This window comes from Mustela nivalis (assembly GCF_964662115.1).
Source record: "Mustela nivalis genome assembly, chromosome: 16".
Lineage (NCBI taxonomy): Eukaryota > Metazoa > Chordata > Mammalia > Carnivora > Mustelidae > Mustela > Mustela nivalis.
Genome location: NC_139035.1, coordinates 37,376,483 through 37,401,154, shown reverse-complemented (window position 1 = coordinate 37,401,154; position 24,672 = coordinate 37,376,483). Strand labels below are relative to the sequence as shown.

The window sequence follows — 24,672 nt, the reverse complement described above, 5'->3', positions numbered from 1 at the left end:
CCAGAGGGGAGGGGGTAGAAGGATGCACAAAAATGGGTGAAGGGGAGTGGGAGGTACAGACTACTAAATAAGTCCTGAGGATAAAAGGTACAGTGCAGGGAATAAACTCAGTGGTACTGTAATAGTGTACTGTAATACAGTAATACTGTAATAGTGTTGCATGGAGATGGATGGTAGCTACACTTATGCTGAGCATGATGTGACATACAACGTTGTCAGATTGCTCTTTTATACATCTGAAACTAATGTAATACTGTGTGTCAACTATATTTCAATTAAAAAATAAAAAGAAATTTAAAAATTAATAAATTTCAAAAAATACAATACATACCACTGTATTATCACATACAGGGTCCCAAGTAATAATGGTACAAGGATATCCAACTAATTTAAAAAATTTTAACAACAAAAGGGATTAGTTGAAGGATTAAGAGTAAAATTAGCCCAGGGACAAGAGTACATAGGTTCCTAACAATTGATGATAGACCACTGTTTCGAAAGGTCATCAAAAAAGATGCGACTGCCAGTCACCCCATGAGCTGGACCCAGGCACTCAGAAGCTCTTCACCTCCATCCCTCTCCTTGGAATGTATATTCTACTTGCCTTTCCAGCTCCTACAGGCTTCTCCAAAGACATAGGCTTGAGATAGTGATGTGGTATCAAGAGCACCCGCCCAGCATACAAGACTGAACCCAGTGAAGGCTTCTATATAATTTGGATTTGGCAGCAGGTATGGGGGATCCCGTCATCTTGCTATTGCCTAAGACAAGCCATGTACATTTCCTTTGCTTACGAAAACTGCCACCTACCAACCTGAGTGGCCTGCCTCTTTCTTTTCTCTTTCTCTCTCTCTGCCCTACATATACAAGGTCCAATCTCAGATTTCACTTGGGAAGCTCCTGAGGAGGAGGTTCTAAACGAACAACCACATATTAAGGCTAAATTCATTATTGGTCTCAATTTAGAAAATGTTCCTGGAATAGATGTAATAAGACACATACAAATAAAAAAAAATTCAAGAACACCTAAAGGAACAAAAGAATGGCCCTACTATTTCACCATTCAATAATCCAGTCTAGCCTTGTTAAAATCAGATGGGTAATATAGATTTACAGTAGTTATGGGAAGTTAAATACTCTCCCCCAATTGCGGGAGCACTCCTAGATATAGGTGTTATCATAAACAATATCACCACTGGATGAGGAACTTACTACTTGGTGATAGACTTATCTGACATATTGTTGCTATTCCAGCTGATAAGAGAGCCAACCCATGACTCCTCTCATATGGGAAGGCAGATAATATCAGTTCACTTTGTTACCACAAGAATATCACAACAGTCCGATAATAGCCCACAACTTTCTAACACAAAACATCGAGGCCTTTCAAGAAAACAACACATAGACAAACCAGCATTTCCTGTATTGATGACATACTTATGGGGATAGCTGGGAAGAACAGACTAGAATCACAGCAGAATTAATTTAATTCCTTACACTCAGAGAATGAACCACTGACCCAAGTAACAACCAATAAAATTTCTAGGTCTTCTGAAGGCAAAAAACACCAGACCCAGACCCAGACAAGCTAGATTGCATTCCATTTGTACTGCAAAAGCAGCAGCTCTAAAACTGATCCAACTGTTTGAATATTGGAAACAGCACATACCACACATGAGGATCATATTACAAACATTTATGAAATAACTAGGAAGAGTAAGGAGTTTAGATGGACAGAGACTCAAGAGTCTGCCTTTACTTATTTCACAAATGCTGTCAGAACTGTAATTCACTGGCATCGGCTAATGAGGACTCTAGAGATAAACCAGAATGCCTGCAATCACAAGGGTTTGCAATGTGGTCTCTGTGGTCTAAAACATCACAGGACCCCAAATATTACCCAACTGTATTTTGGACTAAGAAATTCCTATGTTCTGGGGCACCTGAGTGGCTCAGTCAGTTGAACATCTGCCTTTGGGCTCAGGTCATAATCTCAGAGTCCTGGGATGGAGCCCCTCATCGGGTTCCCTACTCAGTGGGAAATCTGCTTCTCCCTCTTCCTTTGCCCCTCCCCCTCTGCTCATGCTGTCTCTGTCTCTCTCTCACTTTCAAAAAAAATAAATCTTAAAAAAAAATGAAATTCCTTTTGAACCAGCTAAAGGCTCGCCTAGGTACTCTATAAGCCCTACAAAATACAGAGCCACTGATAGAAAATAAGCTAATTATACTTAAACTCCTACAGCCTATACTGGAGTGGGGTAAGCGAGCCTCTGACAAACAGAAACTACTCCTGACCATAAAGTCTTAACATGGAAATGGTATATTTCCAAGCAAGGCAAATGGATTGAAGGTCAACTTCTGTATGAACTGAGAAAATCTCCAATATGCCAATAGTGGACTTGCCAGAATTCCTGAGGGGTGAGCCTATCCAAGCTCCAGCAGTTGGGCAATGGGGACTGCCGTGGTCTGTGACATTCAACAATGCCTGGTTTATAGATGGATCAGCCTCCATGACACCATCTGGAAAATGCTGGCAGGCAGCATCCTTGAGGACTAATGATGGTCCAGCCCTGTCGGAAATGGGCTTGAGAAAATCAGCACAATATGCTGAGTTAATAGCCATAAAATTGGTGATTGGACAATCTGTTAAGGAAAATTAGAATGACATTCATCTTTTCTCAGACTCATGGGCAACAGCTAATGAAATAGCTCTTTGGTCAGGAACATGGTGGGGAAATGCCTGGAAAATGGGAAATATAAACATATGGAGTTCATAAGAACATAAGGACATGGGACAGCAAATGGCACTGGCTGATACCTCCATGTTCATCACACAGGTCTCTGCACATCAGAAAGACAACTCTTGAGTAAGAAAACTTAATGATCAGATAGACTCACTACAAAAAATATATAAAATTCCTGAAATTTAAAAAAACCACAACTATTCGTGATTAATGAGGAAACCAACTCAAAATACAACCCCAGATCAACAAAAAGGACAGTGGAACATAAAAGCTGAGCACAAAGATATGCCAAATGATTGGATTACTGCATGGGTGTATTTCACTAAACAGGTCATGTTGGCACAAAAATCACTAGAACATGGCCAAGAAACACATATTTACACACACCAAATACCTCCAATTTCAAATTAAGAAATGTGAGAATTGCTGAAAGTTTAAGGGTTGGAGGTCACTAATGAATACTCCATGGAAGGTCAAAGCTGACAGACACTTCCAGATGATACAAAGGGTCATATAGAACCCTTGTCTATATCAGAGAGTCAACTGTTTGCATGCACTATTGTGGACTCATGATCCAGAATAGGATTGCGCTTATCTTTCCAGGAAGAATTAACAAAAATCCACCAGCAGAGCATTAGAAATTTGGATTGCTTGCTATGGTATCCCAGCCATCATAGAATCAGATCAGGGCACCCACTTCAAAGAAAAGCAAATGTAAGAATGGGCTAAGGAGGCGCCTGGGTGGCTCAGTGGGTTAAAGCCTCTGCCTTCGGCTCGGGTCATGATCCCAGTGTCCTGGGATCGAGTCCCACATCGGGCTCTCTGCTCAGTGGGGAGCCTGCTCCCCCCCCCCACCTGCCTCTCTGCCTACTTGTGATCTCTGTTGAATAAATAAATAAAATCTTAAAAAAAAATATGGGCAAAGCATAATGTGGAACCTCCACTTAAACCTAGAAGCCAACCACATTTGGGTCAAATGAAAGGGTGTAATGGCTTACTCAAGCAGAAACATACTAATCCTGATATAAAAGCTTGGACTAAAGCAATCTGGGAGGTGGCAAGATCTCTAAATCATAAATATAGAAAGAATGGAACACCTATGAATTAACATTGCAAGTACCCAAACAGATAAGAGTACTAACAATACCCCAGATTCTAAATTAGAAGGAAAAATATTCATTAAAAGAAATAATAATGACATATATATATATAGTACTGGTGAAATTATAGCACCTGCCACCAATAAATCCTACTGGATGACTGAAGAAAAAAACCATATTATATCAAATTAAAGATGATAATGTGATGGTTCTGTAAAAACGTCAGCCATGAAGAATACCATCTTCATTGTATTAACCCCAGATGCCTAATATTTAGCCTAGTATGATGCAAGGTGACTATGCATGGGGAAATGTTGGCAAGAATGGACATAATCCTAAATATCCTTGTTATTATCTATTACCTATTATCATCTATTATGGTCTATCTATCCTATCTATTGTGTTCTATCCTTAGAACAACAAGAAAGAATTAAAAGTGTCTAGGATACTATCCTTATTTTGCAGGCAGAAATCCATAATGCATTTTTTTTAAAGATTTTATTTATTTATTTGACAGAGAGAGATCACAAGTGGGCAGAGAGGCAGGCAGAGAGAGGAGTAAGCAGGTCCCCTGCTGAGCAGAAAGCCCGATGTGGGGCTCGATCCCAGAATCCTGGGATCATGACCTGAGCCGAAGGCAGGGGCTTTAACCCACTGAGCCACCCAGGCGCCCCCCATAATGCATTTTTAACTCTACCAAGATTACTAAGCGGGTCAGTGGAACATGCTGCCGGCTGGCCATACTCTGTTGCCTGTTGCTCACTATTAGACACCATGCTCACTGCAGCTACGGATACTCCTCTGACAGCTCCAGCAATAGCAGAGTTCTGAAATGGAATGCCACCTTTTGGCCCAGAACAACGCCACTGGCTGTGACATCTACTACTTTCTCCAAGGATCACTATCCTGGTCATCTCATGGCAACAGAGGACTCATCGACATCACCAGCATCACCAAAGCCAACCTCTCCACCCCATCCTTCACTGTCACCATCTACTGTCACTGTCACCATCTACTCACTGGGAAACCTCAATCAATAGAGCCACTAAATATTTAGAGAAGCTGATGAAGCAGTGGAAACCTCCATTTTAAACTTCATAAAAGGAAGTTTAACTTCACCAAGGATTGAATAACAACTCTATCAGATACTGTGTCAGACACTGACACAGATGAAGATTGGTTACTACTAACTACTACAAACTACTAACCGGCTCTTGGTATTATAACCAGCATATACCAAGGCAACCAGGTGCTACTTTTATCTTACTGAATTGAGGGCAGCATTGGCCACATGACAGAGACTCTTAAAATAACCCAGATTTAGTTCCTGATTTGTGTGCTAGCATTTTATTAGAAAAGAACAGGTACTGAATACACAGAATGTGGAATTATATCTTTAAATAGAAATAATCCAAAAAACTGATCATTTACTACACTCCCAATTTACACTATTTAGTCCATATTCACCTATTAGAAAATAGGTATGAATGAACAATGTGAACAATAGATCCGTGGATATTATGTCCAGACTTTAAAAGAACAGGGACACTTTGTAAAGTATGTAGAGGAGACATAGGAAACATAGCATATATCATTATCCTTTGTGGTATATATCAGGCTTCTTTATCACACTACAGATTTCTACCCTAAGAATGTGGCAATCTATGTTAATAAAACCACTCCCAGTCATACCCTACAAGAGTGGCCTACACCCTGAAATTTAACCCATAGGACTTTCTAGCCAGATACAGATACCCTAATTGTGTTGTTTTATCCATCCTCATTTATGCTCAATTTACAATGCATGCCAAAGACAGACTCACCAAAAGGAAGGAAACCCTTACAGTTCCTTGTTGGACTGACAGGTGTAACTGGAGTAACAATGGCAAGCCAATGTTTTTCTCAATTCCCAATCCATCAAATCATATTAAATGTTCAACTTTTTGAAACCAATCTCAATTTAACACCCATGCAATTGTACCTTTTTCATCATTAGGTACACAGATGGAAATCTTCACAACATAATACAAAACATAAATGTCACACAAAAGTATACAGAGCAATGGAAGCTTGGCACAAAGCAGCTGGAAAAAAACACTAAAAATAATACTAAACAACAGCATGAGACATGTTTCTCTGTTGATTGTCAATGTTATAGTTAGGAATGGTTGGTATGTGTGGTAGTCTTAGAACAGCTATAATCTCAAGGCAATAATGGTCGCCTGAGATAACTGCCCAGCCAGAAGTAGATATCACACATCCTAACAGCTCTAATTCCTTGGGCAAATGTAAAATTAGAATATCAGTGTTTAAATGAGGAAATAAGACATTGGGTTACCCACATATGCAGTTTCCCAATATCAAACAGGAAAGTGGAGCCCACTGGCCATAGAAAGACCCTTTATGATAGAAGGAAAATGTGTTCCTGAGGGTATATTGCTGGAATGGAACCAAAATACCTTTATGACTGCCAGACTTCTGGATATACCTTATGGTATATAAGTACCATAAAAGTACCTATGACTATGGCTTTGATGCCTCCCCAACCCATTATCTATAACATGGGAACTTGAACTCCGATAGCATACTCTAAGCCAAACTCCATCCTTACCTAATGGAGTCCAAGGGAAAATAAGGAACACAACATGATGTGATGTGTAAAAATACAACAGGTAATGAAAGTATTAATAGAAGGGAAAGGATGTTATTCAAGGTCAATAAAAGATCAAGAACCATTAAAATAACCAGAAAAAAAATCCACATTGAACCTCCTCAAAGTGACCTAATAAATATAAATCATACATTAGAAAACCTAAGACAAGAGGGGAGGGCAAGATGGTGGAGAAGTAGAAAACCCTGTTTCAACCAGTCCCCTGAGATGAGCTAAGTATCTACCAGAGCACTCTGAACACCCATGACATAAGCCTAAAATTTAAGATTATACACTTCTGGATCTCTACAGGGGCAGGAGATCATCTGTGCAGAGGGGCATCTTGACTGGATCGTGGTTGATATATTCAGTTATACATCCCCTCAACCACGTCTCACCAAAACGACTAGGAGAAGGAACACAGAACAGAGGAAAAATTCAGAGACTGAGACCTCTGCCACAGAACGATTGGATATGGATATATACAAAATGGAAATGGAATTCAGGGTAACTCCAGGCAATGGCTAAGTTGGAGAAAACAATTAGTGGCAACATAGATTCTCTAGGGGTGGAAGTGAGAGTTGATCTGGCAGAAGTAAAAAATACTATTAACTAGATCCAATCTAATCTAAATACTCTAAAAGCTAGGGTAACTGAGGCAGAAGATCAAATCAGTGATCTAGAAGATAGACAGAAATCTAGAAGATTGATAGAAAAGCAAGACCAGGAGGAGGCCTGGAACAAACAATTTAGAGGCCATGAAAACAGAATTAGGGAAATAAATACCCCATGAAATGTTCCAATGTCACAATTATTGAAATTCCTGAGAGGGTGGAGTAAGAGAGAAGAGTAGAAGATATAGTTGAACAAATACCGGATGAAAACTTTCCTAATCTGGGAAATGGAGTTCTAGAAGCAGAAAGGACATCCCCCAAAATCAATGAGTCTAGAAAGACATCCAGACACTTGATTGTGAAATTCATGAATCATAATTTCAGACAAGAAGTCATAAGGCCAGGTAGGGGGAAGAGACTCCTTACATACAGAGGAAGGACCATCAGAAAAACATCAGACCTGTCCACCGAAATCTAGCAAACCAGAGAGGGCTGGCAAGACATATTCAGGGCACTAAATGAGAAGAACATGCAGCCAAGAATACTTTATCCAGCAAGGCTGACATTCAAAATGGATGGAGAGATAAAGAGCTTCCAAGATGGGCAAGGTCTAAAAGATTGTCTGACCACCAAGCCAGCACTACAAGACATACTAAGGGGGGGGTTCTATAAAAGAAGAAAAAACCCAAGAGTGACATGGAACAGAAAGTTACAGAGACAATGTATAGAAACAAGGACTTCTCAGGCAATATGATGTCAATAAAAACTTACCTTTCAACAATTATTCTCAATGTGAACAGCCTAAATGCTTCCATAAAAAGGCACAGGGTTGCAAACTGGATAAAATGACAGGACCCATTCATATGCTATCTACAAGAGACACATTTCGAACCTAAAGATACATCCAGACTGAAAGTGAAGGGGTGGAGAACCATCTTTCATGCAAATGGGCCTCAAAAAAAAGCTGGGATCACAATCCTCATATCAGATAAAATAGATTTTAAACTAAAGACTGTAGTCAGAGATACAGAAGGACACTACATCATCCTTAAACAGTTTATCCACCAAGAAGATCTAACAATTGTAAATATTCATACCCCCGACATGGGAGCAGCCAATTATATAAGCCAACTGTTAAGCAAAATAAAAAGTCATAATGATATGAATACATTAATTGCAGGGGATCTGAATGCACCACTCTCAACAACAGACAGATCACCTAAGCAGAAAATCAACAAAGAAACAAGAGCTTTGAGTGGCACATTGGACCAGATGGCCCACATAAATATATACAGAACATTCCACCCTAAAACAATAGAATACTCATTCTTCTTGAGTGCACATGGAACTTTTTCCAGAAGAGACCACATACTGGGTCACAAATCAGGGCTCAACCAACACCAAAAGATTGAGATTATTCCCTGCATATTCTCAGACCACAATGCTTTAAAACTGGAACTCAACCACAAGAAAAAGTTTAGAAGGAATTCAAACACTTGGAAGCTAAAGACCATCCTGCTCAAGAATGTTTGGATCAACCAGGAAATCAAATAAGAACTTAAACAATTCATGGAAACCAATGATAATGAAGACACGTGGATCCAAAACTTATGGGATATGGCAAAGGCAGTCTTAAGGGAGGGAAATACATAGCCATCCAAGCCTCACTAAAAAAAAAAAAAAAAAAAAAATTTGAAAAATTCCAAAAACACCAACTCTCTTTACACCTTAAAGAACTGGAAAATCAACAACAAATTAAGCCAACCCTACACACAAGAAGGGAAATAATTAGATTAGAGTAGAGATCAAGGAGTTAGAATATAGTAGAACACATCAACAAAACTAGAAGCTGGTTTTTGAAAGAATCAATCAGATGGATAAACCACTGGCCAAACTAATCCAAAAGAAAGGAGAGAGGACCCAGATTAATAAAATTATGAATGAAAGGGGGGGAGAGCATGACTAACACCAAGGAAATAGAAACAATCATCAGAAATTATTATCAACAGTTATATGTCAATAAACTAAGCAACCTAAAAGAAATGGATACATTCCTGGAAACCTATAAACTTCCAAGACTGAAACAGGAAGAAACTGACAACCTGAATAGACCAATATCAAGTAACAAGACTGAAGCAGTGATCAAAAACATCCCCAAAAACAAGAGTCCAGAACCTGAAGGATTCCCTGGGGAATTCTACCAAACATTCAAAAAAGAAATAACACCTATTCTCCTGAAGCTCTTTCGAAAAATAGAAACAGAGGGGAAAATTCGAGCCTCTTTCTATACAGCCAGCATTACCTTGATCCCCAAACCAGGCAAAGACCCCATCAAAGAGGAAAATTTCAGATCAATATCCCTGATGAATATGGATGCCAAGGTTCTCAACAAGATCCCAGCTAATAGGAACCAACAGTACATTAAAAAGATTATCCACCATGACCAGGTGGGATTTATTCCTGGGATGCAAGGGTGGTTCAACATTTGCAAATCAATCAATGTGATAGAACAAATCAATAAGAGAAGAGAGAAGAACCACATGGTCCTCTCAATTGATGCAGAAAAAGCATTTGACAAAATGCAGCATCTGTTCCTTGACCAAAACTCTTCAAAATATAGGGATAGAGGGAACATTCCTCAACTCATAAAATCTATCTATGAAAAACACACAGTGAATATCATTCTCAATGGGGAAAAATTAACAGCCTTCCCAATGAGATCAGGAACACAACAAGGATGACCACTCTCGCCACTGTTGTTCAACATAGTACCAGAAGTCCTAGGAACAGCAATCAGACAACAAAAATAAATAAAAGGTATTCAAACTGGCAAAGAAGAAGTCAAACTCTCTCTCTTCCCAGATGACATGATACTTTATATGGAAATCCCAAAAGACTCCACTCCCCAGTTACAAGAACTCATACAGCAATTCAGTAATGTGGCAAGATACAAAATCAATGCACAGAAATCAGTTGCTTTCTTATACACTAGCAATGAAAATATAGAAAGGGAAATTAGAAAATTGATCCCATTTACTATATCACCAAGAACCATAAGATACCTTGGAATAAACCTAACCAAAGAGGTAAAGGATCTATACTCGAAGAACTACAAAACACTCATGAAGGAAATTGAAGAAGACACAAAAAGATGGAAAAGCATTCCATGCTCATGGATTGGAAGAATAAACATTATTAAAATGTCTATACTGCCAGAGCAATCTATACTTTCAATGCCATCCCAGTTAAAATTCCAAAGTGCTGGAACAAACAATCCTAAAATTTGTATGGAACCATAAAAGACCCCAAATCTCTAAGAAAATGTTCAAAAAGAAAAACAAAGCTGGGGGCATCATACTGTTGCCTGATTTCAAGCTTTACTACAAAGCTGTGATCACCAAGACAGCATGGTACCGGCACAAAAACAGCCACATAGACCAATGGAACAGAGTAGAAGGTCCAGATATGGACCCTCAACTCTATGGTCAAATAATCTTTGACAAAGCAGGAAAAAATATCCGTGGAAAAAAGACAGCCTCTTCAATAAATGGTGCTGGGAAAATTGGACAGCTATGTATGGAAGAATGAAACTTGACCATTCTCTCACACCATACACAAAGATAAACTCAAAATGGATGAAAGGCCTCAATGTGAGGCAGGAATCTATCAAAACGCTAGAGAACATAGGCAGTATGTTCAGCCACAGCAGCTTCTCAAGACAGGTGTCCAAAGGCAAAGGAAACAAAAGCAAAAGTGAACTTTTAGGACTTCATCAAGATAAAAAGCTTCTGTACAGCAAAGGAAACAGTCAACAAAACAAAGAGGCAACCCACAGAATGGGAGAAGATATTCACAAATGACACTACAGATAAAGAGCTGATATCCAAGATCTATGAAGAACTCCTCAAACAACACCCCAAACTCCTCAACAACACTCCAAAAACAGATAATCATGTCAAAAAATAGGCAGAAGACATGAACAGACACTTCTCCAAAGAATACATACAAATGGTTAACAGACACATGAAAAAAATTTTTTGTTCATCATCACTAGCCATCAGGGAAATTTATATCAAAACCACACTGAGGGAGGAGTCAAGATGGCGGAGAAGTAGCAGGCTGAGACTACTTCAGCTAGCCAGAGATCAGCTAGATAGCTTATCTAAAGATTGCAAACACCTGAAAATCCATCGGCAGATTGAAGAGAAGAAGAACAGCAATTCTGGAAACAGAAAAACAACCACTTTCTGAAAGGTAGGACCGGCGGAGAAGTGAATCCAAAGCGACGGGAAGATAGACCCCGGGGGGAGGGGCCGGCTCCCGGCAAGCGGCGGAGCAACCGCGCACAAAATCAGGACTTTTAAAAGTCTGTTCCGCTGAGGGACATCGCTCCAGAGGCTAAACCGGGGCGAAGCCCACGCGGGGTCAGCGTGGCCTCAGGTCCCGCAGGGTCACAGAAGGATCTGGGGTGTCTGAGTGTCGCAGAGCTTGCGGGTATTGGAACGGGAAAGCCGGCTACAGAGACAGAGCCGACAGTAAGCTCGCAGCTCGGGGTGACCTTGAACCGGTCGCAGGCTCGGTGAGCTCGGAGCGCGGCCGGAGGTCAGGCAGATGGGAGTAACTGGCGCTGTTCTCTGAGGGCGCACTGAGGAGTGGGGCCCTGGGCTCTCGGCTCCTCCGGGCCGGAGAACAGGAGGCCGACATTTGTATTCCCAGTCCTCCGGAACTCTACGGGAAGCGCTCAGGGAACAAAAGCTCCTGAAAGCAAACCCAAGCGGATTACTCACCCCGGCCCTTGTTAAGGGCGGTGCAATTCCGCCTGGGGCAAAGACACTTGAGAATCACTACAACAGGCCCCTCCCCCAGAAGATCAACAAGAAATCCAGCCGAGACCAAGTTCACCTACCAAGGAGTGCGGTTTCAATACCAAGGAGAGCAGCAGAATTCCGGAGGAGGAGAAAGCCAAGCACGGAACTCATGGCTTTTTCCCTGTGATTTTTTTTTTTTTTTTTTTTTAGTCTTGCAGTTAATTTAATTTTTTTCTTTTTCATTTTTTGTTTTTTTGTTTTTTTTTTTTTTTTCGCCTTCGGGTAAAATTTTTTTTTAACTGTTACCTTTTTCTTTTTAAACGATTTTTTACTAGTTTATCTAATATATATATTTTTTCTTTTTTATATTTTTCTTATTTGTTTTCTTTTTTAAAATTCTTTTCTTTTCTTTTTTTCTTTTTTTTTTTCTTTCTTCCTTTTTGAACCTCTTTTTATCCCCTTTCTCCCCCCTCACGATTTGGGATCTCTTCTAATTTGGCTAAAGCATATTTTCCTGGGATTGTTGCCACCCTTTTAGTATTTTACTTGCCCCTTCATATACTCTTATCTGGACAAAATGACAAGATGGAAAAATTCAACACAAAAAAAAAGAACAAGAGGCAGTACCGAAGGCTAGGGACCTAATCAATACAGACATTGGTAATATGTCAGATCTAGAGTTCAGAATGACAATTCTCAAAGTTCTAGCCGGGCTCGAAAAAGGCATGGAAGATAGTAGAGAAACCTCTCGAGAGATATAAAAGCCCTTTCTGGAGAAATAAAAGAACTAAAATCTAACCAAGTTGAAATCAAAAAAGCTATTAATGAGGTGCAATCAAAAATGGAGGCTCTCACTGCTAGGATAAATGAGGCAGAAGAAAGAATTAGTGATATAGAAGACCAAATGACAGAGAATAAAGAAGCTGAGCAAAAGAGGGACAAACAGCTACTGGACCACGAGGGGAGAATTCGAGAGATAAGTGACACCATAAGACGAAACAACATTAGAATAATTGGGATTCCAGAAGAAGAAGAAAGAGACAGAGGAGCAGAAGGTATACTAGAGAGAATTATTGGGGAGAATTTCCCCAATATGGCAAAGGGAACGAGCATCAAAATTCAGGAGGTTCAGAGAACACCCCTCAAAATCAATAAGAATAGGCCCACACCCCGTCACCTAATAGTGAAATTTACAAGTCTCAGTGACAAAGAGAAAATCCTGAAAGCAGCCCGGGAAAAGAAGTCTATAACATACAATGGTAAAAATATTAGATTGGCAGCTGACTTATCCACAGAGACCTGGCAGGCCAGAAAGAGCTGGCATGATATTTTCAGAGCACTAAATGAGAAAAACATGCAGCCCAGAATACTATATCCAGCTAGGCTATCATTGAAAATAGAAGGAGAGATTAAAAGCTTCCAGGACAAACAACAACTGAAAGAATTTGCAAACACCAAACCAGCTCTACAGGAAATCTTGAAAGGGGTCCTCTAAGCAAAGAGAGAGCCTACAAGTGGTAGATCAGAAAGGAACAGAGACCATATACAGTAACAGTCACCTTACAGGCAATACAATGGCCCTAAATTCATATCTCTCAATAGTTACCCTGAATGTTAATGGGCTTAATGCCCCTGTCAAAAGACACAGGGTATCAGAATGGATAAAAAAACAAAACCCATCTATATGTTGCCTCCAAGAAACTCATTTTAAGCCCGAAGACACCTCCAGATTTAAAGTGAGGGGGTGGAAAAGAATTTACCATGCTAATGGACATCAGAAGAAAGCAGGAGTGGCAATCCTTATATCAGATCAATTAGATTTTAAGCCAAAGACTATAATAAGAGATGAGGAAGGACACTATATCATACTCAAAGGGTCTGTCCAACAAGAAGATCTAACAATTTTAAATATCTATGCCCCCAACATGGTAGCAGCCAACTATATAAACCAATTAATAACAAAATCAAAGAAGCACATCAACAATAATACAATAATAGTAGGGGACTTTAACACTCCCCTCACTGAAATGGACAGATCATCCAAGCAAAAGATCAGCAAGGAAATAAAGGCCTTAAAGGACACACTGGACCAGATGGACATCACAGATATATTCAGAACATTTCATCCCAAAGCAACAGAATACACATTCTTCTCTAGTGCACATGGAACATTCTCCAGAATAGATCATATCCTCGGTCCTAAGTCAGGACTCAACCGGTATCAAAAGATTGGGATCATTCCCTGCATATTTTCAGACCACAATGCTCTAAAGCTAGAACTCAACCACAAAAGGAAATTTGAAAAGAACCAAAATACATGGAGACTAAACAGCATCCTTCTAAAGAATGAATGGGTCAACCGGGAAATTAAAGAAGAATTGAAAAAAATCATGGAAACAAATGATAATGAAAATACAACGGTTCAAAATCTGTGGGACACAACAAAGGCAGTCCTGAGAGGAAAATATATAGCGGTACAAGCCTTTCTCAAGAAACAAGAAAGGTCTCAGGTACACAACCTAACCCTACACCTAAAGGAGCTGGAGAAAGAACAAGAAAGAAACCCTAAGCCCAGCAGGAGAAGAGAAATCATAAAGATCAGAGCAGAAATCAATGAAATAGAAACCAAAAAAACAATAGACCAAATCAACGAAAGTAGGAGCTGGTTCTTTGAAAGAATTAATAAAATTGATAAACCCCTGGCCCGACTTATCAAAAAGAAAAGAGAAAGGACCCAAATAAATAAAATCATGAATGAAAGAGGAGAGATCACAACTAACACCAAAGAAATACAAACTATTATAAGAACATACTATGAGCAACTCTACGCCAATAAATTTGACAATCTGGAAGAAATGGATGCATTCCTAGAAACATATAAACTACCACAACTGAACCAGGAAGAAATAGAAAGCCTGAACAGACCCATAACCAGTAAGGAGATTGAAACAGTCATTAAAAATCTCCAAACAAACAAAAGCCCAGGGCCAGACGGCTTCCCGGGGGAATTCTACCAAACATTTAAAGAAGAACTAATTTCTATTCTCCTGAAACTGTTCCAAAAAATAGAAATGGAAGGAAAACTTCCAAACTCATTTTATGAGGCCAGCATCACCTTGATCCCAAAACCAGACAAGGATCCCACCAAAAAAGAGAGCTATAGACCAATACCCTTGATGAACACAGATGCGAAAATACTCAACAAAATACTAGCCAATAGGATTCAACAGTACATTAAAAAGATTATTCACCACGACCAAGTGGGATTTATTCCAGGGCTGCAAGGTTGGTTCAACATCCGCAAATCAGTCAATGTGATACAACACATCAATAAAAGAAAGAACAAGAACCATATGATACTCTCAATAGATGCTGAAAAAGCATTTGACAAAGTACAGCATCCCTTCCTGATCAAAACTCTTCAAAGTGTAGGGATAGAGGGCACATACCTCAATATCATCAAAGCCATCTATGAAAAACCCACCGCAAATATCATTCTCAATGGAGAAAAACTGAAAGCTTTTCCGCTAAGGTCAGGAACATGGCAGGGATGTCCATTATCACCACTGCTATTCAACATAGTACTAGAGGTCCTAGCCTCAGCAATCAGACAACAAAAGGAAATTAAAGGCATCCAAATCGGCAAAGAAGAAGTCAAATTACCACTCTTCGCAGATGATATGATACTATATGTGGAAAACCCAAAAGACTCCACTCCAAAACTGCTAGAACTTATACAGGAATTCAGTAAAGTGTCAGGATATAAAATCAATGCACAGAAATCAGTTGCATTTCTCTACACCAACAGCAAGACAGAAGAAAGAGATATTAAGGAGTCAATCCCATTTACAATTGCACCCAAAACCATAAGATACCTAGGAATAAAGCTAACCAAAGAGACACAGAATCTATACTCAGAAAACTATAAAGTACTCATGAAAGAAATTGAGGAAGACACAAAGAAATGGAAAAATGTTCCATGCTCCTGGATTGGAAGAATAAATATTGTGAAAATGTCTATGCTACCTAAAGCAATCTACACATTTAATGCAATTCCTATCAAAGTACCATCCATCTTTTTCAAAGAAATGGAACAAATAATGCTAAAATTTATATGGAACCAGAAAAGACCTCGAATAGCCAAAGGGATATTGAAAAAGAAAGCCAACGTTGGTGGCATCACAATTCCAGACTTCAAGCTCTATTACAAAGCTGTCATCATCAAGACAACATGGTACTGGCACAAAAACAGACAGATAGATCAATGGAACAGAATAGAGAGCCCAGAAATAGACCCTCAGATCTATGGTCAACTAACCTTCGACAAAGCAGGAAAGAATGTCCAATGGAAAAAAGACAGCCTCTTCAACAAATGGTGCTGGGAAAATTGGACAGCCACATGCATAAAAATGAAACTGGACCATTTCCTTACACCACACACAAAAATAGACTCAAAATGGATGAAGGACCTCAATGTGCGAAAGGAATCCATCAAAATCCTTGAGGAGAACACGGGCAGCAACCTCTTCGACCTCTGCCGCAGCAACATCTTCCTAGGAACAACGCAAAAGGCAAGGGAAGCAAGGGAAAAAATGAACTATTGGGATTTCATCAAGATCAAAAGCTTCTGCACAGCAAAGGAAACAGTTAACAAAATCAAAAGACAACTGACAGAATGGGAGAAGATATTTGCAAACGACATATCAGATAAAGGACTAGTGTCCAGAATCTATAAAGAACTTAGCAAACTCAACACCCAAAGAACAAATAATCCAATCAAGAAATGGGCAGAGGACATGAACAGACATTTCTGCAAAGAAGACATCCAGATGGCCAACAGACACATGAAAAAGTGCTCCATATCACTTGGCATCAGGGAAATACAAATCAAAACCACAATGAGATATCACCTCACACCAGTCAGAATGGCTAAAATCAACAGGTCAGGAAATGACAGATGCTGGTGAGGATGCGGAGAAAGGGGAACCCTCCTACACTGTTGGTGGGAATGCAAGCTAGTGCAGCCACTCTGGAAAACAGCATGGAGGTTCCTCAAAATGTTGAAAATAGAACTGCCCTATGACCCAGCAATTGCACTACTGGGTATTTACCCTAAAGATACAAACGTAGTGATCCAAAGGGGCACATGCACCCGAATGTTTATAGCAGCAATGTCCACAAAGGGGACTATGGAAAGAACCTAGATGTCCATCAACAGATGAATGGATCAAGAAGATGTGGTATATATACACAATGGAATACTATGCAGCCATCAAAAGAAATGAAATCTTGCCATTTGCGACAACATAGATGGAACTAGAGCGTATCATGCTTAGCGAAATAAGTCAAGCAGAGAAAGACAACTATCATATGATCTCCCTGATATGAGGAAGTGGTGATGCAACATGGGGGCTTAAGTGGGTACGAGAAGAATAAATGAAAGAATCTGGGATTGGGAGGGAGACAAACCATAGGTGACTCTTAATCTCACAAAACAAACTGAGGGTTGCTGGGGGGAGGGGGTTTGGGAGAAGGGGGTGGGATTATGGACATTGGGGAGGGTATGTGCTTTGGTGAGTGCTGTGAAGTATGTAAACCTGGTGATTCACAGACCTGTACCCCTGGGGATAAAAATATATGTTTATAAAAAATAAAAAATTATATTTAAAAAAAAAAAAAAACCACACTGAGATACCACCTTACACCAGTTCGAATGGCCAAAATCAACAGGACAGGAAACAAGTGTTGGAGAGGTTGTGGAGAAAGGGGAACCCTCTTACACTGCTGGTGGGAATGCAAGTTGGTGCAGCCACTCTGGAAAACAGTGTGAAGAGTCCTCAAAAAATTAAAAATAGAGCCACCCCCGACCCTGCAATTGCACTACTCGTTATTTACCCCAAAGATACAGACGTAGTGAAAAGAAGGGCCATATGCACCCCAATGTTCATAGCAGCAATGGCCAGAATTGCCAAACTGTGGAAAGAGCCAAGATGCCCTTGAACAGACGAAAGGATAAAGAAGATATGGTCCATATACACAATTATGCCTCCATCAAAAAGGATGAACACCCAATTTTTGCATCAACATGGATAGGACTGGAGGAGATTATTCTGAGTGAAATAAGTCAAGCAGACAAAGTCAATTATCATATGGTTTCACTTACTTGTGGAGCATAAGGAATAACATGGAGGACATTAGGAGAAGGAAAGGAAAAGTGAATTGGGGGAAATTGGAGGGGGAGCAAACCATGAGAGACTGTGGACTCTGAGAAACAAACTGAGAGTTTTGGAAGGGAGGGGGGTGGGGAAATGGGTGAGCCCGGTGGTGGGTATTAAGGAGGGCACATATTGCATGCAGCACTGGGTGTGGTGCATAAACAATGAATTTTGGAACACTGAAAAAAATAAAATTAAATTAAGATGCTAAAAAAAAAGAAAACCTAAGTCAAGACACATTTGGAAGATTAATAAAAATCAAAATAACTTTGCAGGAATTAAAATGAGAATGAACACATGTATTCCCTAACACAATGGCCGTGTTGAATGCTGGAGTTACGGCAACTGAACACCTGCTTGACAGTACCGTGCAAGTTTGCATCCTCTGGAGCCTTATAAAGATGATCTTCACTTGGAAACGTATTTGTCTAGGACGTTAAACTGAGTGGTTCAGATAACTTAACTTCTGGTTGTTTGGAGATTAAATGTGGTACCACGTTAAAGAGTTCTTTGTTATGCTTAAATTGATCACACTAGTAATATCATTGTTTAAACTGGCCATTCAATTATGTGTGAAAGAATGTTTGTCGAAGGAAAAATGCTCTCCGAATAGGACTGCTTGTGATTAACACCGTAAGTGACGAAAAATCACAGAGTAAATGGATATTTTTATGCATTTGGATTTGTACAGGACATTAGACCCTTAGTATTAATTAATGTGTGAGTAATTTGAAAGCACAGGGAAGACTCTGGTTTGTTGGTCTGACAGGATTTCAAATCCACTTGTTGATGACAAAGACAAAAATAAAGTTGGTCTTAGATGTGAACTTTATTTGAATGTTGCTTTTGTGTGAAGTTGTTGGATGTCATCGTCTTGTCTGTTCTCACCCATAATAACGGAGTAGCTCAGGTGCTGAGGGGCCCCCTGGAGGCTTACCTTAAAAACATATGAAGCAGTGTGGTATATAAACAATGAATTCTGGAACACTCGAAAGAAATTTTTAAAAAAATAAATAAAACATTAAAAAAACACACACATTGAAGCAGACACATGAAAAAGTGCTCCACATCACTTGGCATCAGGGAAATACAAATAAAAACCACAATGAGATACCACCTCACACCAGTCAGAATGGCTAAAATTAACAAGTCAGGAAACAACGGATGTTGGAGAGGATGCAGAGAAAGGGGAACCCTCCTACACTGTTGGTGGGAATGCAGGCTGGTGCAGCCACTCTGGAAAACAGTATGGAGCTTCCTCAAAAAGCTGAAAATAGAGCTAACCTATGACTCAGCAATCACATTACTGGGTATTTACCCTAAAAATACAAATATAGGGATCTGAAGGGGCACGTGCACCTGAATGTTTACAGCAGCAATGTCCACAATAGCCAAACTATGGAAAGAGCCCAGATGTCCATCAACAGACGAATGGATAAAGAAGAAGTGGTATATATATACACAATGGAATACTATGCAGCCATCAAAACCCTGAAATCTTGCCATTTGCTACAACGAGGATAGAACGAGAGGGTATTATGCTAAGTGAAATAAGTCAGTCAGAGAAAGACAATTATTATATGGTCTCTCTGATATGAGGAATTTGAGAGGTAGGGCCGGGGGCATGGGGAGAAGGAAGGAAAAAAATGAAACAAGATGGGACCGGGGAGGGAGACAAACCATAAGAGACTCTTAATTTCATGAAACAAACTGAGGGTTACTGGGGGGTGGGGGCGTAGAGAAAGGGTGGTTGGGTTATGGACATTGGGGAGGGTATGTGCTATGGTGAGTGCTGTGAAGTATGTAAGACTGATGAATCACAGACCTGTACCCCTGAAGCAAATAATACATTATATGTTAATTTTAAAGAATAATAATACATAACAGATAAATAAACAAATAGAAAACATATGAAGCAGCAGCTACAGCAAGGGGACGTTAGACTATCAACACTGAGAGTCCATGAGAACTAGGAGAGTGTATGGTCTGGGCAAGGCTATACGTGGCTGGTCTAAAAGGACTCCTGAAGACCTTGGGGGCAATGAGTTCCTGCCTCTGTAAACAGGACTCTTTCACAGGCAGGGGCAAAAGCCATCTAGCATCCCTGCAAAAATCACATTATTCATTGATCCCAGATCCTCGTTCCCTAGCTATGTGTTCTAGCAACACGAGACTTTCCCTTTTGCACTAGCAGCTGGGCTTCAGCTCTGGGTTGACAAAGTGGTATCTCCTGAGCACCAACTCTGATAAGGACACACCTCAGCTATGTTTGGGTTTCATTCTTTTCATCTCTCCTTGCCTGGATCAATCGTGTGATCAATCTAACACTGGTTTGGAGTCTGTGATTTTCATATTATCTAATGAAAAGACATTCTCTTATATGCTACTGGCTTGGGCAATTCGCACAGGGAACCTTTGTTAAATACATTGTTGGCAAACAAAATTAGTCTTTGAGTATTATTTGCCTCCCAAAACAATACAGCCTTCATGCGGAATACGTGCATTTGTGCAGGTTAAAGTTTGGAACTAGGCACATGCCAGCTACCTCCAATAGCCTGTTCCCGTGACGCAGCCTTGCTGACATTGCCCTGCACCAGGTCCCTGACTCCTCTGACCTGCGCCTCCTGACGTAAACAGCCTGCACCCAGCTAGCCTAGCCTTGGTCTTGCCTAGCCAGGTCACTCTAGGCCTACAGAGCTAGGGCTCGTCCCTAACTTCCTGCATTGCCTCAAGCCTACCTCCCAAAACCTGTTCTGAGGGATCCACGGAAATGGGTGACAGTCCCCATGTGTACTTATTATTTGCTGAGGTCCTAGCTTTCCGCAGCCATCAAGGCTCCCAGGCATCTCTTACTAGAAGCTGTCTGCCCAGTCCAACCCTCGTAAGGCATTCCAGATTCCTCCAGCTCTGCCTTCAAGGGGAATATGGATCATATGTAAGTTAGGGCTTGGGATGAGGAATATGCCAGGTATGCCCAAAGTCTCCTCCTGTGACCCAGGCTCACCCGACTTTGTCTTGTTCTGGGTCCCTGGCTAGCCCGACCTGCATATCCTGCACGTGAGCAATACTCCCTCTGCCATCCGGCCTTGGGCTGCAGAGAACACTCCAGGCCTGGGGAACTCTGGCTTGAATTCATCCACCTTAAGGTATCAGGGTAGAAGGAGTCTACCCCCAGAAAATCTTTCTGGGGCAGCTTTAAACTGGTGAAAGACTGCCCCCGCTTGGACTGGTTGCCTAACTCGGTCCTGGGCTTGTCCAGCAACCACAGCTTTGAGCAGTCACTTACTGGACAGTATCACAGCCATCTCACCCAGCTCTGCCCTGGCAAGGTGGTCCAGATTTTTTCAGTTCTACCTTCATGGGGTGAATGTTCATTTGTATAGCTTAAGGTTTGGAATTACAGTCCACTAAGCTTGTGAAATTCTGGCTAGGCACCAACCACTGGCATAACCACAGGCATAGAGGGAGCCCACCTTCCCAAAACTTCTCTGAGCTGAAAGCTGCAAATGCGCAATAACCAGCCCCGTGTGAACTTACTAGGTGATGGGGTCCCAGCTTCTCTAGGAACCAGGATCCCCACATCTCTGATGGAGGATACCCCAACCTGTTGGCCCAGCCCCTGTTGGCAAAGCAGTTGGAAAACCTCCTGCTTAGCCTTCCGAGAGAAAACTACGAGTAGGTAGGTCCTGTGTCTAGGCCATGGCTTTCTATCCTTAACAGCCCCCTCCTGTGGCTCCGCCTTGCCCGGAATTGCCCCTTCCCAGGTCCGGCTACCCTGATCTGCAGAGACTCTCCTGGGCTACAGGGGGCGCTCCAGGCCTGTGGAATTCCAGCCGGAACCCAATCACCTCAATGGCCTCTGGGGGTAGGGAACCATTCCTCCACATCTCCCGTACATGTTGGCTAAATGAATTTAAATAAAAAACAAAAAAGAAAGCGACAGTAGTCATTCCCCGTGTGCGCTGCTCTTTTGGACTTGAGCAACATCAAGCGTCCCAGATGTCTCTTATTGGAGCGTACCGCGGTTAGCCAGCCCATCCCCTCCATCTTCCTCCAGGTCGGCCATCAGGGAATGCTCATGTGTATAAATTAGGGCTTGGAATAAGGAGGATGCCTTGTAGCCCCAGGAGCCTGCTCCAGTAAGTCAGCTTCTCCAGATACTTGGTGTGCTCTGGATCCTCAGCCACCCCGATCTGGGAGCCCCACACGTGTGTAGTCCACACCTTGTAAGCTGGCCTCAGGCAGACCCCCCGCCCACAAGCCCTTGGGACTCAGACGGGTCCTGAAAGACTGCTAGCTGCCACTGTGGAGAGAGCCCACCGCCTGAAAATCTGAGGTTCCTGCTGAACCTGGTGATGGTCAATCCCCATTCAGACCAGCTGGGGGACTTTTCTAACGAGGTCCTGGGCTTCAGCAATCAAAGCCCCCGGGTGTCTCTCATCGGAGGGTACTCTGGCCATCCCACCTGGCCCCTGCTGACAGGGCAGTCCAAATTTCCCCAAATTGGCCTCTGCAGAAATATTCATCTTTATGAATGTTAAGCCTTGGAATTAGGCATATGCCAGATACTATCCCCAACCCATGGTTTGGCCTCTCCATACACTTGCCCTGTCTCCCTGAGTACAAGGTCCTGGCTACCCCAACCTGCACGGCCCACACCTGCACCGTACATATTCCAAAAGCCACCCTTGGGTGAACAGGGCTATCTGCCCCTACAGAGCCAGGGCCCATTCCCTATCAATTGCACAGCCTCAAGTGTAAAGGAGCCCATTCCCCCAAAACTGATCAGAGAGGGGCTCCTGGGTGGCTCAGTGGGTTAAAGCCTCTGCCTTCGGCTCAGGTCATGATCTCAGGGTCCTGGGATCGAGCCCCGCATCAGGCTCTCTGCTCAGCGGGAGCTTGCTTCCTTCTCTCTCTTTCTCTCTGCCTGCCTCTCTGCCTACTTGTGATCTCTGTCAAATAAATAAATCTTTAAAAAAAAAAAACCAAAACTGATCGAGACTGCTATTAAAATGGGCAACAGTCAGTCCCTGCATAGACATACCATATGTTGGTATTTCAGACTTCAGCAACAATCAAGGCTCCCAGGTGTCTCTGATCAGACGGTACCCCCACCAGCCAGCCAGACCCTCCATCTTACTCCAACTTTACTTTCAGCAGGAATATGCACATCTGTGTAAGGTAAGCCTTGAAGTTATGCAGATGCCACGTACCCTGATAGCCTGCTGTTTGACTCAGACTCTCCTGAAGCTTGCCCTGACTCAGTTCCCTGGCTATGCTGACCTCTGCGACTGAGCTGGGCCGGTAGAGCACACGGTCAGCGGCCCTCAGCGGATGGTACCCTCCAGGCCTGGGGAGCACAGGCTGTTCCCCAAACCCCTGTAAGCCTCCAGGGTGAAGAGGGCCCACCCCCCAGATCATCATTCTGAGGCAGCAGCATTAATCTGATGACAGACCATCTGGACTGGCTGCCTGGTGGAGTCCCGGACTTCTCCAGTAATCGGGGCCCCCAGGTGTCCCTTATTGTCTCCAGCAGTGAAGCGTGCCCCACTCTGGCAAGGCAGCCCAGATTCCTCCAGCTCTGCCTTCAGCATGAATTGGCACCTTTGTGCAGGTTAAGGCTTGGAATTTGGTAGATGTCGGGTACTTCCAAAAACCAGTCTTGGGACGCAGCCTCTCCCAGTACTTGCCCTGTTTCAGGTCCTTGGCAACCTTGACGTGACCATCCTATGCGTGTACAATCTGTACCCCATCAGTCACACTTGGGCACTGGGGCCCCCTGACCTGTGAAGCTGGTGCCCGTCTGGAACCACCTGCAAAGCCTCAAAATGGAGAGGGACCACTCCCCCCGGACACGGGTCTCAGGGGATGCCAAATGGGTAACAGTCCCCGAGTGCACTTACTCTCGGCTGGGTCCAGGGCTTCTATGCCAGTCGAGCTCCCACGTGTTTCTACTGCAGGTGACCCTTGCCAGCCTGCACAATCCAACTCTGTCAAGTCAGTCCAGATGCCTCCAGCTCCGCCTTCAGGGAGAACATACACATTTGTGTAGTTTAAGTCTTGGAATTAGGTAAACACTAGGTACTCCCAACGGCAGCGTCCTGTTACCGTAAGGCCTATCCTGATACTGCCCTACTCCAGGTGCCTGGCGGCCCTGACCTGCGCGATTCGCGCATGTGCAGTCCGCCCTGGATCAGCTGGCTTTGGCCTGCAGGGGGCGCTCCAGGTCCGTGGAACTCCCGCTGGATCCCGAGCACTTGATTGGCCTCCGGGCCTTCCCCGTGAAAATCTTTCTAAGGTGGCAGCTTTTAACTGGCCACAGTCAGTGCCCATGCGTACTCGCCTTTTCCTGGGGTTCCAGGCTTCTGCCACAATCCCCGCTCACAGGTGTCTCCTGTTGGAGGCTATCCTAGCCAGCCCGCACAACCCAGGCCTGGCAAGACGGGCCAGATGACTCCAGTTAGGCCTTCCCAAGGAATATGTGCATTGCATAGGTTAGGTTTGGAATTATGCCGAAGCCCTGTAATCCCCAGAGCCCTCC

General features: G+C 42.3%; 1 long non-coding RNA gene across 3 annotated transcripts in view; it reads right to left on the bottom strand.

Moving 5' to 3' along the window:
- The window catches only part of LOC309849405, a 111,206-nt gene extending 86,908 nt beyond the window's left edge, over window positions 1-24,298 (bottom strand). For all 3 annotated transcript variants that reach the window (XR_014303685.1, XR_014303686.1, XR_014303687.1), the window contains exon 1: window positions 24,035-24,298. This is a non-coding gene — a long non-coding RNA (uncharacterized lncRNA). The remainder of the gene's footprint in view (window positions 1-24,034) is intronic.
- Between the last annotated feature and the right edge of the window lie 374 nt (window positions 24,299-24,672).